The sequence below is a fragment of the Sapajus apella genome, unplaced genomic scaffold, assembly GCF_009761245.1.
Source record: "Sapajus apella isolate SASKATOON/1434 unplaced genomic scaffold, GSC_monkey_1.0 scaffold22, whole genome shotgun sequence".
Classification (NCBI taxonomy): domain Eukaryota; kingdom Metazoa; phylum Chordata; class Mammalia; order Primates; family Cebidae; genus Sapajus; species Sapajus apella.
The window spans coordinates 7,528,253-7,544,562 of record NW_022436962.1 but is presented as its reverse complement, the minus strand read 5'-3'; the positions used below and the strand labels follow the sequence as shown (position 1 = coordinate 7,544,562).

Sequence of the window (16,310 nt, the reverse complement as noted above, 5' to 3'; positions counted from 1 at the left end):
AGTATTTTTGGTTTTTTTTGCCCTCCCGCACACCCAATTCTGCAAGTTTTGTCCTTCACAGAAGGCCCTTTGCTTTTCTCAGCAAAATGCAGAAAAGGTTGCCTTGAAATACTTACACCTCTTCCCCTCCACCGGGATGGGTGTGCAAACTATACAGCTTGGAGTGACTTTCAAGCACTTGGCTGCTGCAGGGCACAGAAACGATACTGGCTCTTCAAAGGACATCATCTCCAGCCGCGTCTATGGTGTCAAGACAAGTAGAACTCCTTCCCTTTCCACCTGAGACCCACAGTCAGATGTGACAGGGGCTGATACTCAGGAGGGTCAATATTCTTGTCATCTTTTTTGTCATCATCCTCTGTGGGGTAGGGATGCCTTTCCTCATAGAAGGATATGGCAACCTGTGGGCACTTGATGTTGGCTTCCTTGGCAGGGACCAGGTCAGCCTCATCAGAGTTGTTTGTTTCATTGGGAACATGAGCTCTCCACTGGAGTCTGTAGCTCCAATAATCTGCTTTGGCTCCAAACCCCGGGCAAAGCCTCATGGCTTTTCTGACTCTTCTTGCTGCTGCTTTGGTTTGCCCTCCTTTCCCTTAACTTCAGAATCATCAGCTTTATGCTTGTCTCCCTCTGATTTATCTGTCTCGTGTGTTGTTTTCTGTGACTGCAGAAACTCAGCGATGAGGTCGGGGAAATCCAGGTTCTCTTCTGGTTCCCATGTGTGGTCCTCATCTGAGAACCCCTTCCCCTTTAGGAGGTGCTCCACTTTGCCCTTTACCACTCCACGGCCAAGAATTTTTTCCACCACATAGTCCTCTTCCTCCACTTCTAGGACCTCCTCCACTTTCTTCTTGTTTTATTTTTTTCCCCATAGTGGCTGCCAGCTTTCTGGTGCAAAGGGTGATGCTGCTCAGAGCAGCACCCAAGAGTCCAAGAGGAATTGGTGCCACGCTACTGGCATGTCGTATTGGGTTGGTGGGGGACATGGTGCCCAGGAAAGCAGCAAGCCGGTTGGGCAGGGGAACCCCTCACTGAAGCGGCCAACTGCAGGTCCCAACCAAGGGCCTCCCTTCATCCAAACAAAAGAACCTCACACTCTGTGCTGCCTGCTGCCCGCCCTCTTTCAACACTGTTATGGTTCAAGTGTGCTGGTTAAATTCTTCCAGCTTTTGTATGATGAAAAACTGTGTCCTTTGTTTTTGAAATTTTTTCTTTTTTTTTTTTTTTTTTTTTGAGACGGAGTTTCACTCATGTTACCCACGCTGGAGTGCAATGGCGCGATCTCGGCTCACCGCAACCTCCGCCTCCTGGGTTCAGGCAATTCTCCTGCCTCAGCCTCCTGAGTAGCTGGGATTACAGGCACGCACCACCATGCCCAGCTAATTTTTTGTATTTTTAGTAGAGACGGGGTTTCACCATGTTGACCAGGATGGTCTCGATCTCTTGACCTCGTGATCCACCTGCCTTGGCCTCCCAAAGTGCTGGGATTACAGGCTTGAGCCACCGCGCCCGGCCTGAAATTTTTTCTCTGGGTATAGAATTCTAGGTTAGCAATTGTCTTCTGGTACTTTAAGTGTATTGCTTCATTCTCTTCTAGGCTCACATTACTTGCAGCAAAAATCTTTTGCTATTTTTAATATTCTGTACATAAGTTGTTTTTTTTCCTTTGGCTGATTTAAAATTTAAAATTTTTCTCCTTATAAGTAGTTCTAAGCAATTTGAATATGGCATACTACTTTTATTGCTGTTACTTGGGGTTCATTGACCTTCTTAGATCCATGGATTTATAATTTTCATCAATTTAGAATGTTTTTTTTTGAGACAGAGTCACCCAGCCTGAAGTGTAGTGGTGTGATCTCAGCTCATTGCAGCCTCCACCTCCCAGATTCAAGATATTCTCTTATCTCAGCCTCCCAAGTAACTGGGACTACAGGTGCCTGCCACTACAGGTGTTAGCCTAGCTAACTTTTTGTATTTTTAGTAGAGACAGGTTTTGCCATGTTGGCCAGGCTAGTCTCAAACTTTTGGTCTCAAGTGATCTGCCTGCCTCAGCCTTCCAAAGTGCTGGGATTACAGGCATTAGCCACCATTCCAGGCCTATTTGGAAAATTTTTATCTATTAGTCTTTCAAATTTTTTTCTGCCTTCCCCTCACTTTTTCTGGGACTCCAGTTATATGCATATTAGGCCACTTGAAGTTTTCACACATCTCACCAACGTTCTGTTTACCTTTTTCTGTGATCTATTTCCTTCTGCATGTTTTATCTTGCATAGTTCCCATGCCTTCAAGTTCTATAATCATGTTTTTCTGTAGTGTCTAATCTGCTATTAATCCTGCTATAGACTGAATTGTGGCTCCCAAAGTCCATATGTCGAAGCTCTAACTCTCCATATGACCGTATTTGGAGAAAGGATCTTTATAGAGGCTATGAAGGTTGCATGAAGTCATAGGACACATCCTAATCAAATAGAACTGGTGTCCTTATGAGAAGAGGAGGAGACACCTCTGCAGGTGTGCACAGAGATTAACAACCATGTGAGGACACGGCAAGAAGTTGGCTGTCACCAAGCCCAGGATAGGAGCCTCATGATAAACCAACCCTGGCACCTTGATCTTGGACTTCCAACATCCAAAACTGTGAGAAATTTTAAACTTCTGGCCAGGCACAGTGGGTCATTCCTGTAATCTCAGCACTTTTGGGAAGCTGAGTTGGGTGGATTGCTTGAGCTCAGGAGTTCAAGAGCAGCTTGGGCAATATGGCGAAACCCCATCTCTACCAAAAATACAAAAATTAGCCAGTTGTGATGGTACATGCCTGTGGTCCCAGCTACTCAGGAGACTAAGATGAGAGGATCACTGGAGCCCAGGAAATGAGAGCACCACTGCACGCTAGCCTGGAAGACAGAGCGAGACCCTGTCTCAAGTAAATAAATAAATAAATATGAACTTATTTTGTTTAAGCCACCTAGTCCAGAGTATTATGTTATGTCAATCCTAGTAGATTAATAATACAAATCCCATCCAGTTTATTGCTATATGTTCTGTATGGGTTTTAAAAGAAAAATCTTCGATGTCTTTCAGCATGCTCTTAATTCCTTCTTGAAAACATACATGGAATATATTTATGATAGTTATTTTATTTTATTATTTTAGAGACAGAGTCTTGCTCTGTTGTAGACTTGAGTGCAGTGATGTAATCATAACTTACTGCAGCCTCGAACTCCTGGGCTCACGTGATCCTCCTGCTTAGCTAAGCAGCTAAGATTACAGGTGCATGCCACCATGCCTGGCTAATTTTAAAAAATTTTGGGGGAGATGGGGTCTTGCTATGTTGCCCAGACTGGTCTTGAACTCCTGCCTTAAGCAATTCTTCAGCCTCAGCTTCCTCAGGCATTGGGATTACAGATGTGAGCCACCACAGCTGGCCTATCATAGCTATTTTATGCCAGTCATTTGTGTCATTTCTGGGTCTATTTCTATGGACTTATTTTTCTCCTCCTTATGAGCTGTATTTTTCTCCTTATTTGCATAGCTTCATAATTTTTTATTAGATGACAAACTGAATTTTATATTTATGGGTGCTGAATTTTTTTTGTAGTTTTAAAGTATTGTTGTATTCATTCTGGGATGCTATTATTTGTAAACATGTTGGTCATTTCAATGATCGCTTTTCAGGGTTTTTAGTTTTTGTTTTTGTTTTAGTGAAATGGGGTCTTGCTATATTGCCAAGGCTGATCTTGAACTCCTAAACTCAAATAATCCTCCAATCTTGGCCTCCCAAAGTGCTGGGTTTACAGGTGTGAGCCACCATGCCCGGCCAGTTTTTAGCTTTTTAAAGTGAAATTAGAGCAGCCAAATTGACTTTACTACTGAGACAGTCCTTCTTAGCACTCCACCCCAGCCCTGTGTATTGTAAAGTTGCTCCACTTTGATTATTGGGGAATATGGACTGTTCTCAGCCTTGTGTAATTTCTGATAATTATTCTGCTCCATTCTGTCCAGTGGTTCTTTCTTTGGTCCCTGTCAGTTTTTTCATACCCATGTGCTAATCATTACTCAACTGAAGACTAAAAGGAAACCCTTTGTAGGTCTCTGCAGCTCTCTCCTCTTCAACACTTTGCCTTGTGAATTCTAGATGCCTTCACCTCTTCAAATTTTCGGCTATAACTTCTCAACTCAAGGAGACCCTGAGCTCCATGTAGGCTCCTCCTCATCGTGCAGAGGCCTAGAAAACACCTCTGGCTAGGAGGCTAGGTGAGCCATTTTTCACATTTTTTCACTCAAAGGGACCAATACTTTTCATGGCCTGTTGTCCATTTTAGAAAAACTATTGTTTCTTGTCTTTTGTCTGTGTTTTTAGTTGTTGAAGGCAGGAGGGTAAATGTTATACTTTTATACTTCCTTGTTACACTTCCATGTTCAGAAGTGAAAATCTCTCTAAAAGTATTTAAGTACTTGGTACTTCTAGCTGAATATGTGCAAACAGCATATTATACCTATTGATTTATTTTGCTGATTTATTTTTTAGAGACAAGGTATCATTCTGTCACCCAGGCTGGAGTGCAGTGGTGCCATCATGGCTGACTGCAGCATGGACCATCTAGGCTCAGGTGATCCTCTCACCTCAGCTGCCCAAGTAGCTGGGACCACAGGCACAGGCTGCCATGCCTGGCTAATTTTTTAATTTTTATTTTTTGTAGAGACGAGGTATTCCTGTGTTGTCCCGTCTAGTCTCAAACTCTTGTGCTCAAGCTGGTCTTGAACTCCTGCTCAGTGATCCTCCCACGAGCTACCACTTCCAGCCTATATTTAGACTACTATGATGATCACAAGATATCAGGACTACCAAAATGTCTTTGGGTTATATTATGTAATGTTAGAGAGAAAGAAATACCACATCTGGAAGAATTACTATAATAGGAGTGCTTACCTGATAAATTTTATAACCTAGGATCATTCTCCAAGATCCACAAATTAAACAAGTGAGTTCAATGTGGATATTTTAGCAATAATCATCCCTGCACATACTAAGCCAGAAAGCAAGAATAAAAAATACCAAAACATTGCTATATGTGGCCCACATTTCCTGATCCTAATGAGATAAAAGTAGAAATCAGTAACAAAAAGATAATTTTCAAATGCAGATATTTGGAAAACATAAACACAAGTCTCTTTATGAACTCATGGAAAGAGTTCCAAGATATACAATTGAAGTAAACAATTCAAAGTACTGAATATTGTTTAACATATGGCACCATTTATGTAAAGGGGGGAAGTATGTATTTCTATTTCTATATATATATAAATTATCTGGAAATATACACACAAAATTAACAATGAGCACTTTATTGGGGGAAGTGTATGAAACCACGTGGATGGGATCACTAGTAGCAGTGAAACTTTTCACTGAATGCCAACTTATAGTTTTCACTTTTCAATACTATGAACGTATCAACTAACCAAAAATTAAGTGTTCAAAATTATTTATAAAACGTATTTTTTAACAATTCCTGAGCCAAAGAAAGAAACATAATGGGGAATTATAATATATTTAGAACTGAATGTAATAATAAAATACTTACATTCTAAAATTTGTAAGAAGTTCCTGAAATAGTACCAAGAGGAACATTAACAGTCTTAAATGTCTATCGTATAGCAGAGGCTAGATTGGAGGTAAAGTGGTAAGAATCCCCTTCTAAAAGTTAGAACTACTGTAATGATAGTGCAGATCCTATAATAAGAGTGCAAATTGTGCAAATTCAAATTCAAGGGAAACATTTTTTTCTCCCCTCCTCCACACCACCCCAAGGGAAACATTTTAATTGAATTCTATTTCTGTCATATGCTGGATAATTTATTTGAACAAATCTGATTAAAACAATTAAAATTCTGGCCGGGCGTGGTGACTCATGACCGTAGTCCCAACCCTTTGCGAGGCTAAGGCAGGAGGATCACTTGAGCCGAGGAGTTCAAGACTAGAATGCGCAACATGCTAAAACCCCGTCTCTACAAAAAATACAAAAATTAGCCCGGCGTGGTGGTGGTGCGCCTGTAGTCCCAGCTACTTGGGAGGCTGAGGTGGGAGAATCACTTGAGCCTGGGAGGCAGAAGTTGCAGTGAGCCAAGATGGTGCCATTCCACTCCAGCCTGGGTGACGGATCGAGACCCTGTCTCAAAAAATAAAATAAAATAATAAATAAAACAATTCAAATTCACAGTAAACACTTTTTCCAATAAAAATAACATTTTAAAATGTATTGATGGGCCAGCATAAATCTCCAAATTACCACCATGATTTGTGAGCAGGGGTTCTGGGAGTTAAAGGCTCTTTTTTCTTTTTCTTTTTTTAGTTACGACTTAGTTGTGAAGTTAAATGCTCTTATATCCACTCCGAGGTTGTCTAAACAACTCTGAGGTCATGATTTCCATGCTGATGGCTACATGGATTACAGTGTTTCAGGAAATAGGCCTAGTGACCTTCTCCAGTGGAGAATTTTTTTTTTTTTTTTTTTGAAACTTAAGTTTCACTCTTGTTGCCCAGGCTGGAGTGCAATGGCACAATCTTGGCTCACTGCAACCTCCACCTACTGAGTTCAAGCGATTCTCGAGCCTCAACCTCCCAAGTAGCTGGGATTATAGGTGCATGCCACCACACCCAGCTAATTTTTTGTATTTTCAGTAGAGACAGGGTTTCACATGTTGATCTGGCTGATCTAAAAATCCTGAGCTCAGATGATCCACCCACCTTGGCCTCCCAAAGTGCTGGGATTGTAGGCATGAGCCATTGCGCCTGGCCCCAGTGGGGGATTTAATGAGAGACAGCTACTTACTGTTAGGATCCAAATGAATAGCCTTTTGTGTAAAAGTAAAAAAAAAAAAAATCAAATCCTATTGCAAAAGAGTCAGGTGACAACTGATTTGACCTTGTACTAGACAGAATGAGGAGAAACCCTCCATGAGTAATTTACAACAATAAGCCGTCAGTGTTACCCAGGACCTAAGATGGTCTCAGTGACCTCTGAGGAGAAACCCTCCATGAGTAATTTACAACAATAAGCCGTCGGTGTTACCCAGGACCTAAGATGGTCTCAGTGACCTCTGAGGAGAAACCCTCCATGAGTAATTTACAACAATAAGCCGTCGGTGTTACCCAGGACCTAAGACGGTCTCAGTGACCTCTGCCTCCTGGCATTCACTTCTTGCATGCAATTACCTCGTACATTGACTAGGGCTGATCTGTGTAGCTAAAGATATTGCAGAAATCACAATGTGTGATTTCCAAGGGCTAGGTCATATAAAATATTGAGACTTCTAGATTTTACTCTGTTGGAACACTCACTCTGGGGAAAGTCAAATGCCATGTCATGAAGACATTCAAGTTGGCCTGTAGACAGACAAGGAACAGAGGCTTTTTCCTAACAACCAGCATTACCTTGCCAGGCCTGTGACTGAGGTCCCTTGAGAGTGTACCCTCCAGCCCCAGTTAAGTCTATAGATGACTGCAGTCCTGGCTGGGAGAGATGGCTCACGCCTATAATCCCAGCACTTCGGGAGGCCAAGGTGGGCAGATCACGAGGTCAAGAGATTGAGACCATCCTGGCCAACATGGCGAAACCTCATCTCTACTAAAAATACAACAAATTAGCTGGGAGTGGTGGCACTCGCCTGCAGTCCCAGCTACTTGGGAGGCTGAGGCAGGAGAATCTCTTGAGGTGGAGGTTGCAGTGAGCCAAGATCGTACCAGTGCACTCCAGCCTGGTGACAGAATGAGACTCCATCTCAAAAAACAAAACAAAACAAAAAAAACAGATGAGTGTAGTCCCAAATGACATCTTTAATGTAACCTAAGGTGAGACCCTGAGCTAGATGCACCCAGCTAAGCTACTCCCATATTCTACATAGATTATGTAAAGATAACCAAGCTTGTTTTAAGCTACTAAGTTTTATGTAATTTGTTATGTAATAAATAACTAATATACCAGACCTCATGAAGATTTTTGGTCTGAATGTATGCTGCCTGCATGGTCAGAAAAATTTCAAGTGGACATTTAACAACTGGTAGAACCAAACACAAAATGTCTTATGAAGAGCTTATTTTCAACCCGGGCCTCAAAGAATTACTAAGGATAAATTTCAAGGAAAATAATAGTTTACATTAAGAATTACAAAATACCGGTCAAGTGTGGTGGCTCATGCCTGTCATCCCAGCACTTTGGGAGGCCAAGGTGGCCTCCCAAAGGATCACCTGAGGTCAGGAGTTCAAGACCAGCCTGACCAACATGGCAAAATCCCGTCTCTACTAAAAATACAAAAATTAGTTGGGCGTGGCGGCAGGCGCCTATAATCCCAGCTGTTCAGGAGGCTGAGTCAGGAGAATACCTTGAACCTGGAGGAAATTGTAGTGAGCTGAAATGGCACCATTGCATTCTAGCCTAGGTGACAGACACTCCATTTCCAAAAAAAAAAAATGAATGACAAAATTCCTAAAGGCAAGACACCATGAGTCAGACCCAATGAGCCAACAGACAGCAGGAGAAGAGAAACGCAAGGACTCCTTATGCCAGATTTCCCAGTCACAGAATCTAAAATGAATATGTTTAATGTTTTCAGGAAATAAAAACAGAAAAAGAAACTATGAGGGCCGAGCACAGGGGCTCACGCCTGTAATCCCAGTACTTTGGGAAGTCAAGCCTGGGTGGATCACCTGAGGTCAGGAGACGGAGACCAGCCAGACTAACACTGTGAAACCCCCTACTAACAATACAAAAATTACCCAAGCATGGTGGTGGGCGCTTGTAATCCCAGCTACTTGGGAGGCTAATCCAGGAGAATTGCTTAAACCCAGGAGGCAGAGGTTGCAGTGAGCTGCAATCATGCCATTGCACTCTAGCCTGAGTGACAAAGTGAGACTTCATCTCAAAAAAAAAAAAAGAAAAAAGAAAAAGAAACTAGGAGCAGGAAATAAGAAACTATAGAGAACAACCAAGTAGATTTTTAAAAGAACAAAGTAGAACTTCTAGAAATGAAAAATATATAATTTTAAATTAGTCAATGGACTGACTAATGAGCAGATTAGACACAACTGAAAAAAGAATCAGTATACTAAAAAACAGAGCCAAAGAATTTATTAGATATTGAGCATTTTTGATTTGGGTAAAAAAAGGAAGAATTTATTAGAGTTCAGTCTATGGAGTCAAAGATGGAAAATATGAATGAAAGGTTAAGAGACATGGAAGACAAAATTAAAAAGTCTAACATACCTCAGTGGAGCTCCAGAAGGAGAAAAGATTAAGAACAAAGATGAAGCAACATTTGAAGACAAAATGGCTGAGAATCTTCCAGGGTTGTTGAGAGATACAATCCTCATATCCAGAAAGCCTAACAAAATTCAGAGAGGTTAAATAAAAATAAATCCAGGGCGGGAGCGGTGGCTCACCCCTATAATCCCAGCACTTTGGGAGGCCGAGGCGGGTGGATCACGAGGTCAAGAGATCCAGACCATCCTAGTCAACATGGTGAAACCCCGTCTCGACTGAAAATACAAAAATTAGCTGGGCATGGTGGTGCGTGCCTGTAGTCCCAGCTACTCGGGAGGCTGAGGCAGGAGAACTGCTTGAACCCAGGAGGCAGAGGTTGCCGTGAGCCGAGATCGCGCCATTGCACTCCAGCCTGGGTAAAAACAGCAAAACTCGGTCTCAATAAATAAATAAATAAATTCAACAGAGACATATCACAATTTAACAGCAAGTGAGAAAAGAAAGAGACAATCTTAAAAACCAGAATAAATTAAAAGTAAATATAACAAAGGAAATAATAAAAGCAAAAATAGAAATTGATGAAATAGAGAAGAAATGACATAATAGAGGGGTCCATAACGACAAAACAAGCATTAAAATGGGCAAACGTATGATAAGATTGATAACAAATAAATGCTTAATAAATAAGTTTACATATAAAGAATAACAAGTGGAAAGGGAGAATAGAGTTTTAAAGGATAGGAAACAATTATGAAGAACTTTATGTTAGTAAACTTAGATGAAATGAACAATGCATTAGGTTACATTTGCCTTCATGTAAGAGAGTATCTGATTTGTAGTTGTTGAGAAATAAAACGTTTTTTTTTTTTTTTCGATGGAGTCTCGCTCTGTCACCCAGGTGGGAGTGCAGTGGCACGATCTTGGCTCACTGCAACCTCTACCTCCCAGGTTCAAGCGATTCTCCTGCCTCAGCCTTCTGAGTAGCTGGGATTACAGGTGCCCACCACCATGCCCAGCTACTTTTTGTATTTTTAGTAGAGACGGTGTTTTACCAGGTCAGCCAGGCTGGTCTGGAACTCCTTCCTGCCCTCAAACAATCTAGCTACCTCAGCCTCCCAAAGTGCTAGGATTACAGGTGTGAGCCCCCATACCCAATAAGACAGTTAGTTAAAATATACTTTTAAAATTAATTTTTAAATTTTGGGGTTTTTTTTTCCTTTGTTGTTTTGTTTTGAGACAGGGGCCTCACTGTCTCCCAGGCTGGAGTGCCATGGTGCCATTACTGCTCACCATAGCCTCAACCTCCCAGGCTCAAGCAATCCTTCTACCTTACCTAAGTAGCTGGGGCCACAGGTGCAGGCCATCATGCCACGTTAATTTTTTCTTTCTTTTTTCTTTTCAGAGATACAGAGTCTCGCTATGTTTCCCAGGCTGGCCTCGAACTCCTGTGCTCAAATGATCCACCCACGTCAGCCTCTCAAAGTGCTGGGATTACAGGCATGAGCCATTGACCCCAGCCTTAATTAAAATACAAAATGGGTTTTGGTGAGGCAATCTAGTGCTATTTACATAGGCTTGGCACTAATTGCTTTTTATACAAACATTTTTAGAAGTAAAACATTCAAATGGACAAGTAAATTGAGTGCACAGCTCAACACATTTTCACAAAGTGAATGTGTCCAAGTAACCAGCACATAGATCAAGATAAACATTACCATAAAACAGAGACTTCCTTGTGGCAGTAATAATTTAAAACGTTGTAGCTCACATGGATTCAACTGACTCGGATTTTAACAGCAGTAAACATTTTTTTTTGCCCACCAGTTCCAAAAAGAACTGCATATCGAAAGAGTTGTTTGTTTTCCCCCAGAATTTGAATTCTTGCCTTAGCTCTGCGTGCTCACTAAGTCCTTTATATCCACCAGTGTCTGCTGAAGCTTCCAAGAAGCTCACACATGTGAAGTAGGACCAGTGCCATAGATTAAGTTTCAGCATATAACCACGATGTGCGCTGCAGAGCTACCTGGGGCCTATGAAGAGGCTTGTTGAGGTGTGTACCATTTTGCTAGGGACTACATCCTTGCTAAGGCCCAGTGTGTGCAGGTTTGCCTTTTTGTAAAAGAACAAGCTGCAATGTCCTCACATAAACTACAGCTGCCTGCCAAGGTCAAAATATGAGGTAGTTTAAGACTTAAAGGCTCCTGAGAAGTTAAAAGCTATCTACAAAACAGTAAAAACCCAGTTGACTTAATAACTTCTTTAGGATGCCAAAGTCAGAACATATTAAATATACCATGAAGTCTAAAGCTCAAAGCTACACACCTCATGTAACTCAATTGCCCTTTATGTGTATATTTCGCCATCCAAAATGTAATCCCCTATTTTTTTTTACCAGGGTTCATAGCCCAACATTTCTGGTGTTGGGATTTCTGAGGTTGCACGTCTAAAATGCAAGCCTCCTTACTATAGAGGCAATGCTTGCCTCCGCATATCTTATGTCATGGACGATAACAATGAGAAGAGTCTGCTTTCTGCAGGCAAACCAGCTTCCTAACAGAAGAGATCAAGTTCCCAGGGCCATTTTCTTAAACTCACTGCTCGGGTAACCCTTACTCCTCTCCCCAGGAAGCTAAGCTAAGACAGATGCCAGGAAAGTTATGCTAACGAAGCTCTCCCCCATTCACCAAGTAATAGAAAGATGCGTTCTCCGGAACCCCATTGGTTCAGAAAACCAATGCAGTGGAAGTTAGAAGATCTCATCTTGATGTGTCAAAACTACTGTAGAAGAATATGAAACAGACCTAGAGAGTAGGGCTGGAAGCTATGCACACAACTTGTCAAAGAGCTAGAGCTCCGACCAGGTGCTCAGGTAGTCCAAAACTAGCAGTGATCGAGTCAAGGAAAACTGTATCTTTTACTGGGTTTGATAATCACTAGGATGTAGGAGGTCATGTCCTCCACAAACACAGAGTAAAAAGTCACAAAGAGGGAATAAGAGAGATAAAAGGACAACAGAATGAAGTACAAACAGCTCAAGAGAAATGAAAAGTGAGTTAGGTACGATACGGGAGAACTGCAAGGAAATCAAAATAGCCATTACAACCAAAAGATGCAAAGACAGTGAAGCAGAGAACGGGCATTGTAGAAAATGTAATCAATGAATGATGGAGAAGGCAAATGAGGAAATCTTGTAAACTGGGAAAAAATGAGAAAGAATGAAGATGGTAGCAATAGCAGACAAAACAAATTCATTAATAACTCAAGAGTTACAGCTGTTCCTAAAAGAGGAAGGAAAAATGGGGGGAAAAAGTCAAAATTGAGGTTCGGCATGGTGGCTCATACCTATAATCCTATCACTTTGGGAGGCCAAAGTAGGTGGATCACTTGAGGCCAGGAGTTCAAGATCAGCCTGACCAGCATAATGAAATCCTGTCTTACTAAAAATACAGAAATTAACCAGGACTGGTGGCATGCACCTATAATCCCAGCTACTCAGGAGGTTGTAGGGGGAGAATTGCTTGAACCAGAGAGGCAGAGGTTGCAGTGCGCCAAGATCGCACCACTGAACTCCAGCCTGGGTGACAGAGTGAGACACTGTCTCAAAAAAAAAAAAAAGTCAAAATTGAAAGTTTTTTGAGCTGAATAAAAATAGTAAGACCATAAGTGATCATCACATTGAAGAAATGTCAGACCCATATAGATATACTCTGGCAAAAAATGGTTAATTACAAAAAATAAATACAAATTGCATAAATACCTAAACAGATTAGCTATAAAGAAAACAAATTATGTTTAATTTTAATCTTTTATGTAAAACTAAATATAAGAAATCAAGGAACAATAGATATGAAATTTTAAGGGAAAATTTATATGAATGAGCCATATATATCATCAAAAGACATGTCCTAAAACAGATGTCCTCAAAGGGTAGTCCATGAACCCTGTAGGGTCTTTGAAATCTTTTCAGAGAGTTTGCAAGGTCAAAGTTATTTTTGTAATAATGTTAAGATGTAATTGGCCATTTTCATGTTGATACAAAAACAATGCTGGGTAGAACTGTTTACAGTTTAGTAGAAATCAATGCCACAGCACCAACTATACTGGTAATTATTACCTTCTTCACCACCGCCTCTTTACAGGAAGAAAAAAGAGTGTCCTTGATGAAACAATAAAAAACATTAATTTTTGTTGTCCTGAATCTTTTTTTTTTTTTTTGAGACGGAGTTTCGCTCTTGTTACCCAGGCTGGAGTGCAATGGTGCAATCTCGGCTCACCGCAACCTCCGCCTCCTGGGTTCAGACAATTCTCCTGCCTCAGCCTCCTGAGTAGCGGGGATTACAGGGACGCGCCACCATGCCCAGCTAATTTTTTTGTATTTTTAGTAGAGACGGGGTTTCACCATGTTGACCAGGATGGTCTCGATCTCTTGACCTCGTGATCCACCCGCCTCGGCCTCCCAAAGTGCTGGGATTACAGGCGTGAGCCGCTGCGCCTGATCCGTCCTGAATCTTAAGTACACATCTTTTTAATATTCTGTGTGACAAATCAGAAGTATACATAAGGCCCTTCTGCTACCTAGTGGAGCATAATGATTGTCTCAAGGAAAAGCATGTGTGCGATTGAGTTGCAGGCTAATCTAGCTGCTGTTTTCATGTATCATCATTTTTACCTGACAATGAACAAAGTGAGCCTGTTACTTCAAAGGAAACAATTGCCAATGAAAAAATGTCAGATTTCAAGTGAGAAGTAAAATATTGGGAAAGTCATATCTGCCACCTTCGAGCTCAGTTCTCTGATGCTTAAAGACTTTTCTGATGAAATTAGTGGCAATGCAAATGAATGTGACTTTTTAAATATTGTCTAATGAAATGTGTTGACATTTGGAAGACATGCATAACTCAGTGCAGTATTATTTTCCAAATAACCAAATGCATGACGTTACAAAATTAGGGTAAAAGATCCATTCAATGTGAAAGATAGACTGATGGATTCTAACTGAACAGAGTATGAAAGATTCACTGATACGGCTTTAGAGCCCACATTGCAACTAAACAAGTTAGGAAACTACCACTTGTTGAATTTTGATATGGTATCAAAGAATAGCCAGAATTATCTGAAAAGAATAACAGACTATTTCTCCCTTTCCCAAGTATATATCTGTGTGAAGCCAGATTTTCTTCATATATTTCAACCAAGATAATGTATTATAACAGATTGAATGCAGAAACATATGAGAATTCATCTCTCTTCTATTAAGCCAGACATAAAATGGATTTACAAAAAATTATTTTATATTTGACCAAATGAATATGCCTGGGTGAAGGCAACAGAGCCTCTGTTGCATATTCTTGCAAGAGCTCAGTAAATGGAATACCTATTGCCCTTTTATTTTATTATACATGTTTTTTTGAGATGGATTCTTACTCTGTAGCCCAAGCTGGAGTGCAGTGGTTTGATCTTGACTCACTGCAACCTTCGTGCCCAGGGCTCAAGGGATTCTTGTGCCTCAGCCTCCGGAGTAGCTGGGACTACAGGTACACACCACCACACCTGGATAATTTTTTGTATTTTAGTAGAGACAGGGTTTCACCATGTTGCCCAGGGTGGTCTCAAACTCCTGAGCTCAGGCGATCCACCTGCTTTGGCCTCCCAAATGCTGGGATTACAGGCTGAGCTACCGTGGCCCTCCCTACTGCCCTTTTAAAAGAAGTTACTTGAAGACTTACTTCTGCCATTCAAGATACGGATTATATGGCCACACAATGAGAAGCTGGGTGACAAGAGGATTGTTTTATGATTTATAAATTGTCTCCAAATTACTTGACTGTTGCTGGAGGAGGAGAGGGGATGTTAGACAAAATCTAGAAATATATCATCTTAAAATCAAAGTTCTCTGTTTAGAATGCTTTCCCGCTGTGTGCTCACTTAAGTCCTATTTGGACTTTAAGACATATCTCAGACCCCACGTAGAATCACAGAATCTCAGTACTGCAAAGGATCTGTAGAGAGAGAAATAACTTGTATTATTATGTGCCTGGGTGTTTAAAATTCATCCACATTTAGTCTGTACAGAAACCTCATTGTCTTGTTATCATCCCCTTTTTCCAGATGAGGAAGTTGAAGTTCAGAGAAGTGAAACCTCTTGCCCAATGTCCTTCCAGCTAGACGTAGCGCGGGGATTAAAACCCAGATCTTTCCTACTTAGAAGTCCAGGTTCTTTACACTTCACTCTATTACCTCAGAGTTCATCTATCTAAATAAGCCCTGCCCAATCTGTTGCTCAAGTCTTCATTAAGACAGCTTCATCAACTGTTATCAGTCTAGTCTCCTCCAGGGACAAAGAATTCAACGTATTTTAATACAGTTCATTATAGCTATTGACTACATTTAAAGGTTTGTCTCCATATTAGGCCAACATATTTCTTCTGAAACCCTTACCTACAAATCCTAAGAATATTCTCTGGGGTTATGCATAATGAGATGGTGAAAGAGATTAATAGCCACTTGTATATCTGTCCTCCCTTTGTGTAGTCACAGAATTTTTATGCAGCACAAAGGCAGGTGTACCATGAAGCTAATGAAGCTTCAGAGCCCTCGATCCCTGGAAGTTGTGGAATGTTCAAGATGGAGAGGAAAAGCATGTGTTTAGGAAGTGTGTCTGGTAAATTGGCTAAAAAGATCGCAGAAGAAAGGTACTGGAATCTCCAAAGCTCCAGTAATTTGTTATGATTTCTTTTCTCATCTTTAGCAAGCATTTACTTTTGTACCAATTTTGTACTGGAAACTTTGTACCATTTTCCTTAAAGAGGGTTCCAAAAATTGTATTCAGCCCACAAAATCCGGATCCCCTCCTGGTGTGACCCACAGCAGGGCTGTTAAATACATTTTCAGTACTGTATTTACGTCTAGGCATTTACATGAGAAAACTGAACCCCTGTCTTGTTTGGCCTACTGAGACTACAGGAGTATGCCATCACATCCAGCTAATTTTTTTTTTTTTTTTTTTTTTATTAGAGATGAGTTTCACTGTGTTAGCCAGGATGGTCTTGATCT

At 41.0% G+C, this 16,310-nt stretch overlaps 1 pseudogene; it reads right to left on the bottom strand.

Moving 5' to 3' along the window:
- Nucleotides 1-248: 248 nt before the first annotated feature.
- On the bottom strand, nucleotides 249-12,209 carry LOC116559070 (annotated as a pseudogene).
- Nucleotides 12,210-16,310: the final 4,101 nt, after the last annotated feature.